Genomic DNA, 14,276 nt, shown 5'->3' on the forward strand with positions numbered 1-14,276 from the left:
AAATGCAATTCTGAAGCCAAATAGTACTGAAATTGTAACATATTCTAGTGACAAAGATTGGGTTCACATGGTAAAAAGTTACTATTCATAGTACTCATGACTAGAGAGGGGGGCTACTAGAAGCTGAGCTCATCACCTGAGAGTAACTGCTGATTCTTATACCCCTAAGTTGAGACCAATAGGTCATTCTTTCTCTGGTGCCAAAGGTTGCCAATTGATGACTTTACAGCAAGGCTGAGAACTGAAATGCAGGGGAGCATTCAATTATTCTGGATTCATCCTTAAAGCAAGGTGTTTATATGACTTAGCAAGCTTTGAAACCCTGATTCATCTAAACAGATCTTGAGCCCATATTAACATCTCCTGCTTTCAATGCACTTAGGGGAAATTCTATAACTGAAACATATGCTACCCCAGTGTCTCAGCAGTCTTGGGGGTGTGAGAGAACCTGTGTGCACAACTAATTGGCAAGTTAGGCTTGGCCATCGTAGGCTTCTGGTAAACCAGAAAAAGCAGGAAAGATGGACGTGGGACATCTGACTTTTCCTAGAATGCCCTGACCAATGAAAAAAAAAGTGACATTGATTTCTATATACTCCTTCTTCAGCCTACATTGTCTGATTCCAGTTTTAAAGGAGAGAAAATCAAGTAGCTTCCAATTCCAAGGGACACCAGATCCTTACCCATCTCCCCATATTTCTCTCTACTACACTTGTAAATTTTCTTTTTTGACACTTAATAAAATCCTTATTCATTTCTTTCTGTAGTTTAATCTTTTCTCATTCTCTGATCTTTTCCTTTAGTTTGTTCATTGATATCTATAAATCTCCATGCAAAAACCTATGGCCAAAACCTCAGTGAAGCCATTATGCAGGCTCATTGAACCTCTCACGCTAAGTCAGTGCTGTTTTACTTTGCCACTGGGACTTGGGGACATGACCTCAGCAACAGTAGAATGCTCGTGGGAGACTTAAGAGAAAGTGAACTTAAAACTGAAAAAAACAAAAACTGAAAAAAACTATCATGATTGACTAATACAGGTGCTACTTTATACAACCATGTCCACATGTTGACAGCCTCAGAACTCAAGCTGGCTCACCTTAAATATGCAAATATTGGTACAGCCTAGTGTAATCAATGCACTCCCTGAAAGTCAAGGAAAACATCTAACCCAAAGCCTAGTTTGTCATGAAGCCCTGAGTGCTTTGTGTAAGGCATATATGTATAGATATATATGTATACATACACATATATACATGTATAGATATATATGTACATAAATATACATACATATATATCTATACATATATATGCATGTGTGTGTGCATGTGTGTACATGTATACATGTTTCTGTGTATGTTTATGCAGTTACAGCTGAGTATCTGTGAGAAAATGAATGGAGGAGAGCAGTTAATAATAAAGACACACAAATTAAAAGTGAAGATATGATACTCAGTATACAAAAGAAAGAAAAAGAGAAAGAAAGGAAGAAGGGAAGAAAGAAAGAAAGAAAGAAAGAAAGAAAGAAAGAAAGAAAGAAAGAAAGAAAGAGAGAAAGAAAGAGAGAGAGAGAGAGAAAGAGAGAAAGAAAGAAAGAAAGAAAGAAAGAAAGAAAGAAAGAAAGACAGAAAGAGAGAGAGAGAGAGAAAGGAAGGAAGGAAGGAAGGAAGGAAGGAAGGAGGGAAGGAAGGAAGGAAGGAAGAAAAAGGGAGAGAAAGAGAGAGAAATAAAAAATAACTATGGGTAGCCATACATAAATCTAATAAAGAATGTTTCCATTATCCTATCATTTCTCCACCTGCCTTCATCAGGCCTGCTGATCCATAATCATACAGATTAGATTACCTTTCTGCACCATCTTTTCGACCTCCTGAATCCTTTGTGGCACCCACAGATTCTGTGAGTCAACTGTTTTCCCTGTCAGACCTCTATTTTCCCACAACCTCTCAGTCAAACTACATCAGACCTCCTGATTCGAAACCATATGAGTCAAGGATACTAACCAGATGCCTGCCACATCAGGATCATAAAGGTTAGGCCCACTCCCAGTATCTACTGCAATGGACTATCCAGGGCCTAAAGCTATCCAGTAGCTAAAGGCCTTTGAAAGAATGCAATTAACAAAAGTCAGGGAAATATGACACATTCAGACCATAGCTATCATATCACAGCAAGCCCTAACACAATATCCTAAAACAATATAAACATAAGAAAATGACCATAAATCCAATCCTATAAAGAGGATAGAAGCCTTTAAAGAGGAAACAAATAAATCCCTTAGAGAAATAAAACAAATGCAATTAAAGAGGTGAAAAAAAAGTGTGCAAGTAAAAGTGTACAAGACCTAAAAATGGAAATAAAAGCAATAAAGAAAACATAAATTGAGAAAACCCTGGAGAGGGAAAACCTAGGGAAGAGAACAGGAGCAACAGATGCAAGCATCACCAACAGAGTATAAGAGATGGTAGAGTGAATCGCAAGTGCGTAAGATAATTGATAAACTAGTCAAAGAAAATGTTAAATCTCAAAAACTCATGACACAAAACATCCAGGAAATCTGAGATACCATGGGAATACCTAACCTAAGAATTATAGGTATAGAAGAAGGTGAAGAGTCTCAGCTCCAAGGACTAGAAAATATTTTCAATAAAATCATGTAAGAAAATGTCCTTAACTTAAAGAAACAGAGGACTATAAATATACAAAACTTATAGAACACCAATTAGACTGTACTAGGAAAAAAATAAAAATCTCCTGCCATGTAATAATCAAAACACAAAATCTATTGAACAAAGAAAATATTAAAAGCAACAAGGGGGAAAAGGCCAGGTACATACAAAGGAGGACCTATCAGAACTACATCTAACTTTTCAACTGAGTCCATAAAAGCTAGAAGGACATAGACAGATATCTTGTAACTCCTAAAATAAAATCACAGTTATCAACCTACACTACTATAGCCGGCAAGACTTTCAGTCACCACAGATAGAGAAAATAAGATATTTCAAGAAAATCCAAATTTTAAAAATATCTATCCAAAAATCCAGTTGTAGAGAAAATACTAGGAGGAAACTATATCCAAGAAAACATGGAAAATAAGTAATTGCATATTAGCGAAAAACAAAGGAAATACACACACACACATAAACACACACATTAATATCACCAACATCAAAATAACAGGAATTAACAATTACTGGTCATTAATATTTCTCAACATCAATGGACTCAGTTCCCCAATAAAAAGATACAGGTTAACAGAATGTACATGAAAACAGTCCAGCCTAATTGGTTCTGCAATCAGCTGAAAACAAGAAACATTCCTCAGCAATAAAGATAGACATTATCTAAGAATAAAGGGCTGAAAAAAGTTTCCAAGCAAAAGGATCAAAGAAACAACCTAGTGTAACCATTCTAATATCTAATAAAATAAACATTCAAGCAAAATTAATCAAAAGAGACAGGGAAGGACACATCATACTTGCCACACCCACTCCAATGAAGTCTTGTGACAAGCTCAAAAGCTTGGCTACAGACCAGAGGTGAAAAGCTTCAAAGGAAGCCAGTCTCTTGGAATTCATTTATGGCATAACCCAACTCAGAGGTAGCACAGATATGTCCTTGTGAACTCACGTGCTAGGTGCCCACCAAGATATGATTTACTATAGCTAAACAAAATTGGGCATTGCTCTCTGACCTTTACCAATGTTCCAACATCTTAGCCAAACCCTGGTTTGGAATTTCATAAAGAATGTTACGCATCCAGACTAATTGCCTCCAGCATTGTTAGGGAGCTAGTGAAGGGTGTGGGGCACTGAAGTTTACAGAATGGGAGTTGTTTATCCCAGGGCAAGGTCAAGTAGAATTTTCATTTTCAGTCATATACAGCAGCTGAACCACTCCTAGGAATTAGCAAGAATGAGACTCCCAGAGACATGTCTCTACTAGCTCAGAAAATTAGCATACTGGGCATTTTACTAAGGATGGGCAGGATCTTGAGCCTGATGGATGTGAGTGTACTGCAAAGCAGTCTGCACTAGAAATTTGAGCTTCGAGCCTCATGAGTTCCGCAGTCCCCCTGGCCCAGAGTGCTTGGACCCAGTGGTGTACAGCGCCTGTCCAGAAGAGGTAGCTCCTTAGATCCAGTGTGTTTTAGATGGGCTCAGATGTACCTTGACCACTGAGCTGCCATATTTTTCATTTCTTTTTTGTAATGACTGTAAAAGTCTGATGCCATTTTTGAGAAATACACTCAGATTCAGCACTTCTCTGTGTCGTCTCTGCTTGTCATTTCTTCACCAATGCCTTGTCTAGGACCCTGTTCACCCATGGGTTGAAGGAGGCCCAGACTGGCCGGCCTGCAACACATACTCATCAAAGCAAAAATCTTCCAAGATGATATCCCAATTCTGAATATTTTTGCCCCAAACATAAAGGCACCAACATTTGTAGGAAAAACATTGCTAAAGTTAAATCACACATTGAACCATACACATTAATAGTGAGAGATGTCAGTTCCCCACTCTCACCAATCCACATGTCATCCAGATGAAACCTAAATAGAAAATAATGAAAATAACCAATGTCATGAATCAAAAATGTACGTAACAGACATCAACAGAATACTATACCCAAACACAAAAGATTATGCCTTCTTCTCAGCACCTCATGAGTCCTTCTCTCAAATTGATTATAATTGGTTACAAAGCTAGCCTGAACAAGAAAATTGGAATAATGCCTTGAATCTTATCAGACCACCATAGATTAAAGCAGGACTTTAACAACAACAGAAACATGAGAAAGCCTACCATACTAGTGGATATTGAATCACTGTCTACTCAATAATCTCTGTGTCAGGTAAAAAATAGGGAAATAAATTAAAGATTTTCTAGAATTCAATACAAATGAAAGCACAACATATCCAAATTTATGGTACAGAATGAATACAATGCTAAGAAGAAAGTTCACAGGATACAAAATTTCTCATATCAGCAATTTAAAGTATATCTAAAAGCCCTAGAGGAAAAAAAAACAAACACATTGAGGAGAAGTAGAAAGCAGGAAATACTCAAAATAATGGCTGAAATTAAACAATTAGGAACAAAGAAAACAATATAAAGAGTTAACAAAACCAAGAGTTGGATCTTTGAGAAAATCATGAATATAGATAAACCACTAGCCAATCTAGTTAAAAGACAGACAGACAGTATTGAAATAAAATCAGAAATAAAAAGAGAGGTATAACAGACAATGAGGAAGTTCAAAGAATCATTAGGTCTTACTATAAAAGCCTGTACTCTTCAAAATTGGAAAACCTTAAGGAAATAGAAGATTTTCTAGACAGATACCTCTTACCAAAGTTAAATCAAGATCATGCAAACTATTTAAACAGCCCTATAACACCCAAGGAGATTGAAACAGCAATTAAAAGTCTCCCAACAACAAAAGCCCAGGGCCAGAATTTTAGTACAGAATTCTACCAGACTTTTAAAAAAGAGCTATTTCCAATACTTCTCAAGCTCCACAAAATAGAAACAGATCTACCAAACTCATTCTATAAGGCTATACACTATGAAACTTAAACTACACAAAGATTCAAAAAAGTAAAATAATTTCAGACCAATTTCTCTTATGAACATTGATACAAAAATACTCAATAAAATACTTGCAAACCGAATCCAAGAACACATCAAAGACATCATTCACCATGATCAAATAGGCTTCATCCCAGGGATGCAGAAATGGATTACTGTAAGAAAATCCATCAATATGGAATTATATAAACTATATAAACAAACTGAAAGAAAAAACCCACATGATCATCTTATAAGATACTGAAAAAGCCTTTGTCAAAATCCAACAAACCTTCCTGTTAAAAGTCTTGGAAAGATCAGGGATACAAGAAACACAAATCAAGTAAAGGCAACATATGGCAAGACAGTAGCCAACATCAAACTATGTATAGAGACACTTAAAGCAGTCCCACAAAAATTAGTGACAAGACAAGGCTGCCCACTCTCTCCCTAACTATTCAATACAGTACTTGGTATCCTAGCTAGAACAATAAGACAACTAAAGGAGATCAATGGAATACAAATTGGAGAGAAAGAAATCAAAGTATCACTAGTTGCAGATGATATTATAGTCTATATAAGTGACCTCAAAGTTCTACCAAAGAATTACTACAACTAATATACAACTTCAGCAAAGTGTCTGGATAAAAAACTAACTCAAAATATCAGTAGTCCTTACTTATACAAAAGATGAACAGGGTGAAAATGAAATTAGGGAAAAAACACAATAGCCATGGATAATATAAAGTATAAAGGGGAAACTCTAACCAAGCAAGTGAAAGACCTATATGACAGAAGTTTCAAATCACTGAAGAAATAATCTGAGGAAGATATCAGAAGATTGAAAGATCTCTTATGTTCATGGATAGGTAGGCTTAACATAGTGAAAATTGCCATCTCATCCAAAAATCAATCTAGAGATTCAGTACAATTTCCATAAAAATTTAAACACAATTCTTTACAGATCTTGAAAGAGCTATTTTCAGCAAGAATGAAGGCCCAAGCAAGGATGCTTAAATAACACTTAGAAGGAGGAATAAAATAGTCATAGGAGGCAGATGGAGGGAGGAAGCTGGGTGGGAAAAAGAATAGGGAAGGGGTTAAAGGGATTAGCATCAGGTTTGGGAAGAGACAGGGGAGATGGCCAGAGGGCCAGTAAAATGATTGGAAATCTGCACCTGGCATGGGCCAGAGAGTGGAAGGCATTTTGATGCCATGCTACAGTCCTCAAATGGGGAAGGCTCCACAGGACCAATGAGGGTGACCTTAGCTGAGACTCACAGCAGTTGGGATATGGAACCCAAAGAGGCCATCTCTAGTAGCCTGGTAGGGACCTCAGTGGAGCGATAGGAATGTCAACCCTCCAACAAAACCTTGGACCTAAAACTTATCCTGTCTACAATATATGCCATGGTGTGGGGAGCAGAGATTGAGGGGATGCCCAACCAATAACCAGCCCAGCTTGAGACCCATCCCCGAAGCTAGTGCCAATCCCTGAAACTATTAATGAAACTCTGTTATGCTTGCAGACGGGAGCCTAGCATAACTGTTCTCTGACAGACTCCACTCAGCAAAGTGAAACAGATGCAGACACTGATAGCCAAATGTTACATGGAGCTCAGGAACTCTTACAGAAGAGTCAGGGGAAGGATTGATGGCCTAAAGGAGTTAGGAGCTCCACAGGAAGACCCACAAAGTCAACTAACCTGAATCTTTGGAGGATTTCAGAGAGTAAACCACCAATTAAAGAGCACACACAGGCTGGACTGAGACTTCCCCCAAACATGTAGCAGGTATGCTGCTCAGTCTTCATATGGAACCACCAAAACTGGAATGGGGCTATCCTTAAAGTTGTTGCCTGTCCATAGAATAGATTAGACTGCCTTGTCTGGCCTCTGTGGGAGAGGATGCCCCTATTCCAGCATAGACTTGATATGCCATGGGCAGGAGGGTTCTCAGGAGGGGCCTCCACCCTTTCAGAGAAGAGCAGGAGGGGGTTGTGGGTAGGCATTATTTCAGGAGGTGCTGGGAGGGAGGGCAGAATCAGGATATAATGTGAATTTTAAAAAGAAAGAAAATAACACTATTTGGAGCTCAAACAACAGTACATTTCCCTGAGGAACCTAATCTAATCTGCACTGTGGGGGAAAAAGAATGCTTTAAGTCATAATTAATCAGAAAAGAATCTAAAGATAGGTCACCTCACAGTTTTAAATAGAACTAATCAAGTAAATTTAACAGTTATAGATAACCAGATGGACAGACAGACAGATAGATTATATAGATGTAGATATTGATGTAGATATAGTTAGCCAAATTCATGGCTACACCTCATAGTAATCTTTTTCATGTGAATCCAGTCTCTGTCACCAGAATATTTTACAGTTTCAGTATGGTCTGTCTCCCAGGATTTCCTACCTATGGCCATTTGCTGTCCTCAGGCTGTGGTAGATTGGACCTACCTAGATAGATAGATAGATAGATAGATAGATAGATAGATAGATAGATAGATAGATAGGTAGGTAGGTAGGTAGGTAGGTAGGTAGGTAGATAGATAGATAGATAGATAGATAGATAGATAGATAGATAGATAGATAGATATAAACAGATAGAGATAGAGTAATTAGATTAGATACATAGATGATAGCTAAATATAGAAATAGATATAGATGTAGATTAGAGATAATGGAGAAAGAGATGATATATGATAGATGGTAGATATATACATAGGCATAGATATAGATATCTGTATGGATAGATAAATAGATTATATAGATATATAGATGTATACATGTAAGCATATGTACATAGATAGATAGATAGATAGATAGATAGATAGATAGATACATACATACATACATACATACATACATACATACATATATACATACATAGATAAAGATAGATATTGAACCACACTGAAGAACAGGAGGAAGGATTTGGAGTCAAAATGTACGGAGGACACCAAGAGAACTTGTCTCACTGAATTAACTAAGCAGCCTTATATGGGCTCTCAGAGAATGAAGTAGCAAGCATGTGCCTGCAAGGGGCTCCATCAGTTCCTCTAAATATATATTAAGGCTGTTAGCTTGGTGTCTTTGTAGAACTCCTCATAGTGGGGATGGATGTGTCTCTAACTCTTTTGCCTAACCCTTTGGAATATATTTCCCCTTTTGGGTTACATTGTTCAACCTCAATATGACAGATTTTGCCTTGTCTTATTATATCTTGTGTGTATGTGTATGTGTGTAGATGGAAATACACATATATAGATATATGAATACATAGAAATATACACCAAAGTGAGACTCTGAATTCTCTTTAATAACTCCACCAGATACACAGAACAGCAAGGTGCAGAAATAATTGGAGTGAATGACATCATTAGCTTTTTCTAATAAGCAACTAGATGATTGAGTTAAATAACTCAACATTGACTTCATTGCTAAATTTTACCATATAATCAAATCAAATAAACATGACAATAAGCTAAAATATAACCCATTCAATAGCTATGAAATATCTAATTACACACACACACACACACACACACACACACACACACATGCTGTACATCTGTGGCCGATAGTACATTTTCTAAAATCATTTACACGTTAAGCCAGAAAGCAAATATAAACAATCATAAGATAATTAAAATACTTTTGTGTACTTTGTCAGATAATAATGAAATAAAACTAGCAATCAACAGCAAAAGAAAGTTCAAAATTAAACAAATATTTACTGATTGAACAATAGACTCTTGAGTGCTATACCATTCTTTGAAGAGGTCATGGACAAAGTTTTTACATTTCTATAGTTGAATCAAATGAAAATGCCACTTATCAGAGTTCTTGAAATCCACAGAAAGAAGTTATAGCAGGAAAATGTACAACTGTGAGTTCTCCTGTTAAAACACAGAGATCTTAAATAACCGAAGGGTGAAACTCACACCCCTTTGGTCACTTGATCTTTGACGAAGGAGTTAACATCATCCAGGGAGGAAAAGACAACATTTTCAACAAATGGTACTGCCTCAACTGGCAGTTAGCATGTAGAAGAATGCAAATTGATCCATCCCTATCTCCTTGTACAAAGCTCAAGTCCAAGTGGATCAAGGACCTCCACATAAAACCAGATTCACTGAAAGTAATAGAGAAAAAAATGGGGAAGAGCTTTGAGCATAAGACCACAGGGAAAAATTTCCTGAACAGAACACCAATAGCTTATGCTTTAAGATCAAGAATTGATAAATGGGTCCTCATAAAATTGCAAAGCTTCTGTAAGGCAAAGGACACTGTCAATAGTACAAAATGGCAACCAACAGATTGGGAAAAGATCTTTACCAATCCTATATCTGATAGAGAACTAACATCCAATATATACAAAGAACTCAAGAAGTTAGACTCCAGAGAACCAAATAACCCTATTAAAAAATGATGTACAGAGCTAAACAAAGAATTCTCAACTGAGGAATACCAAATGGCTGAGAAGCACCTAAAATAATGTTCAACATCCTTAGTCATTAGGGAAATGCAAGTTAAAACAACTCTGAGATTCCCCCTCATGCCAGTCAGAATGGCTAAGATCAAAAACTCAGGTGAAAGCAGATGCTGGTGTGGTTGTGGAGAAAGAGGAACACTCCTTCATTGCTGGTGGGATTGCAAGCTAGTAGAACCACTCTGGAAATCAGTTTGGCAGTTCCTCAGGAAATTGGACTTAGTACTACCTAAGGACCCAGCTATACCACTCCTGGGCATATACCCAGAAGATTCTCTAACATGCAATAAGCACACAGGCTCTACATTGTTCATAGCAGATTTATTTATAGTAGCCAGAAACTGGAAACAACCCAGATGTCCCTCAACAGAGGAATGGTTACAGAAAATGTGGTATATTTACACAATGGAGTACTACTCAGCTATTAAGAACAAAGAATTTATGAAATTTTTAGGGAAATGGATGGATCTGGATGATATCATCCTGAGTGAACTGACCCAATCACAAAAGAACACACATGGTATACATTTACTGATAAGTGGATATTAGCCTAGAAGCTTGAAATATACAAGATACAATCCACAAACAACAAGAAACTCAAGAAGAAGGAAGACCAAAGTGTGGATACTTCAATCCTTCTTAGAAGGGGGAACAAAATACCCAAGGAAGCAGTTGCAGAGACAAACTATGGAGCAAAGACTGAAAGATGAACAATCCAGAGTCTGTTCTACCTGGGAATCCTTCCCATATTCAATCACCAAACCCAGACACTATTGTGGATTCCAACAAGTGGTGGCTGACAGGAGCCTGATATAACTGTCTCCTGAGAGGCTCTGCAAGTGCCTGACTTTTACAGAAGTAGAGGCTCTCAGCTATCCATTGAACTGAGTACAGGGTCCCCAATGAAGGAGTTAGAGAAAGGATCCAAGGAGCTGAAGGGTGTGCAGCCCCTTAGGACAAACAACAATATGAACTAACTAGTACCCTCAGAGCTCCCAGGGACTAAACCACCAACCAAAGAATACACATGGTGGGACTTATGGCTCCAGCTGCATGTGTGGCAGAGGATGGCCTAGTCAGTCATCAATGAGAGGAGAGGCTCTTGGCCCTGTGAAGGTTCTATGCCCCAATGTAGGGGAATGCCAGGGCCAGGAATCAGAGGAGGGTGGGTTGATGAGCAGGGGGAGGAGGGAGGGAACAGGGTTCTTTTTCTTTCCTTTTTTTGAAGGGGAAACCTGGAAAGAAGATATCATTTGAAATGTAAATAAAGAAAATATCTAATAAGAAAAGAAAAATAAGAACAAGCAAAGCCCCAAATCATTGCACAGAAAGCCATTAAAATGGTCAGAGCATAGTCTTTGTGTTTGGATGGAATAGTCTGTAAGTATCTATTAGGATCATTTGATATATAATTTCAGTTAGCTCCAGCATTTCTTAGTTCACTTTTTATTGGATGATCTGTCCATTGGAGAGAGCAGAGTTTTGAAGTCTTCAGTTATTGGTGTGTAAGAATCAGTATGTGATTTAAATTGTAGTAGTGGTTTGTTTGTTTTTACAAAAGTTAGTAGCCTTGTGCTTGAGGCATAGCTGTTCAGAACTGAAATCCCATCTTGGTGGAATTTTTTCCTATGATGAGTATGTTGTGTCCTTCCCTGTGTGTTCTTCCAACAGCAGATAGTTACAGTCAGACATTAAAGGGTGAGTCTAAATTGCATGTCTCCACTGGGTCCCTTCCCTCCAATCTCAGGGACCCTTACTGAAGAAAAGAAGGAAGAATTGTAGGATTCAAGAGTAGATGGAGGACACCAGGAGAACATGGCTCACTGAATCAACTAAGAAGGGCTCATATGGGCTCTCAGAGACTGAAGCAGCAAGCATGGGACCTATAAGAGGCTGCATCAGTTACTCAATATATTTGTTAGGGCTGTTAACTTGGTGTTTTTGTAAGATTCCTAATAGTGGGAATGTATGTGTTTCTGATTCTTTTGCCTGCTCTTGGGACTATTTTTATCCTATGGATTGTCTTGTCCAGCCTCATTTTGAGGGACTTTGCCTTGTCTTACTATATCATGTTTTGTTGTGTTTGATTGCTATCTCTTGGATGCTTACTCTTTTCTGAAGAGAAATGGGAAGGAGAGTGGATTTGGAGGAGAATAGAGGAGGAGCTGCGAGGAATAGAAGTAGGGGAAATAGTGGCCAGAATATATTATATGAGTGTAAGAATCTATTTTCAATTTAAAAGAATGGTCAGAGCTGACTTTAAAGAATGAAGACAGAAAATATGAATAATTAATAAAACAAAAAATTGACTTTTTGAAGAAAAAGGAAATCAATGAATGCTAGTCTTTAAGCCAAAATAAGTTTGAGATGAAACAGAATATAACAAAAGATTACAAATCCATTGTGAGAATATTTGGGAAACTTACATTTTTAAAAAAGGAAATTTCATAGCAAATGTATTTCAAGAAGAAATTTTTGACAAATACAACCTATCAAAATTAAACAATTCAAACTGACCTTTAATAAATGGTGAGAATAAATGGATACAGTCAACAAGCAAAGAAAACCCAAGAATGAGATGGTTTCAGTGCTGAATTCTACTTTATCCTTAATTAGAAATGAACCAATTTTAATATCCCTGTAATATTTCATAAAATATAAAAGGAATAAAGTCTACCAAAATCAATCAATCATTACCTCAATACCAAGCTCAGATAAGGACACAAGATATAAGAAAATTGTTCTGCAATTTCCCTGCTAAACAAAGACACAAAATTTCCTCACAAAATACTTACACAGCAAATTGAACAACACATTAAGATACCATAAACCATGATCCAAATGATTACAATCTGAGATGAATGAATGTTATACACTGATTAAGAGGCTGGGGAAATGGCTCGGAGGATGGTGGATAAAGTGCTGAAGGTGCATGTGTGAAGACCTGAGTACAATCTCCAGGACCCATAACACTCTGGGTATGGAACTACACACCTGTAATCCCAGCTCTGCAACAGCAAGATTGGATATGGAGGCAGGAGACTCCTCAGAAGCTCCCACTCCTGCCAGGTATAATATACAGCACTGAACAAGAGGCCCTATCTGAAATACATTGAAAGTTGAAGATTGACACTTGTGGTTGCCCCTAGACCTACACTCACATACCAAGCATGCACATAGATATATACATACAAATATCGCACAATAGATACATGCAGAAATCACACTAGGACTCAAAACCTTGAGTTTCATGCCTGTAAACTACACAAGGATGGATGTGAACAACTGACTTCACAAGTTATTCTCTGACTTCCATACACATGCTATGGTATGCAAGTGCACACATGGATACATACATATGGGTACACACACACACATATATACACACCATTATAAAGACAATAGGAACAAGAAAGTTTTAACAAAGAAGGAAAAATGTTATTTTTCCTTATATAATAATTCCAACATGGATGAGCTGGCTTAGAATGGGCATGTTCCCCTTATGATTATTCAGAATCACATCACTCTGCTAAATGAAGACTCAATTGCTGGCATTTTAGCATGTGCAGCTAAAATACAGGTATCAAATGCAGAGAGGTATCACTGGGTACATTACAGACTTTAGGGAGAAGCAAGGAATGCTGAAATCTGTTAAAATCTCATTGTGACACCTGAACGAATCACATGGCTAAGCAGCATTGAAATCTGACTTCTCTAGGAAGCCATGTGCTAGATGTAGATTTTGTAATATGAAAGGAAGAGTGGACTTGCGTGAAAAACTTAAGCTTTCTGCACCATGTGCCTCCCTCACCACAATTATAGATTTCTCAAACCTGGTCAAAACTGCTACAAAAGAAGTTTGATTTTTCTTTTTCATTGTCTTACAATTTAAAACAATTGCTTTTTCAGGTATTAAGTTTTGTTTAAAATTCTCTGCTTTTTTCCACCTTAACTTCCTTAAATGTTTAAATATGGAAACATTTTTTCAAATCCATTTCATCACAAAATTCATGCATCATATGTACTCACCGATTAGTGAAGATTAGTCCAAAAGGACAGATTACCTAGAATATAGCCCACAAACTGTAAGAAGTGTAAAATTCAGAAGGCCCAACTGAGGATGCTTCAATTCCACTTAGAAGAGGGAAGGAAATAATCATGAGAAGCAGAGAAAGGAAACTGCGTGGGAGAGGTGAAGGTGGGGGG

This window comes from Mastomys coucha, unplaced genomic scaffold (genome assembly GCF_008632895.1).
Source record: "Mastomys coucha isolate ucsf_1 unplaced genomic scaffold, UCSF_Mcou_1 pScaffold15, whole genome shotgun sequence".
Taxonomy (NCBI): Eukaryota; Metazoa; Chordata; class Mammalia; order Rodentia; family Muridae; genus Mastomys; species Mastomys coucha.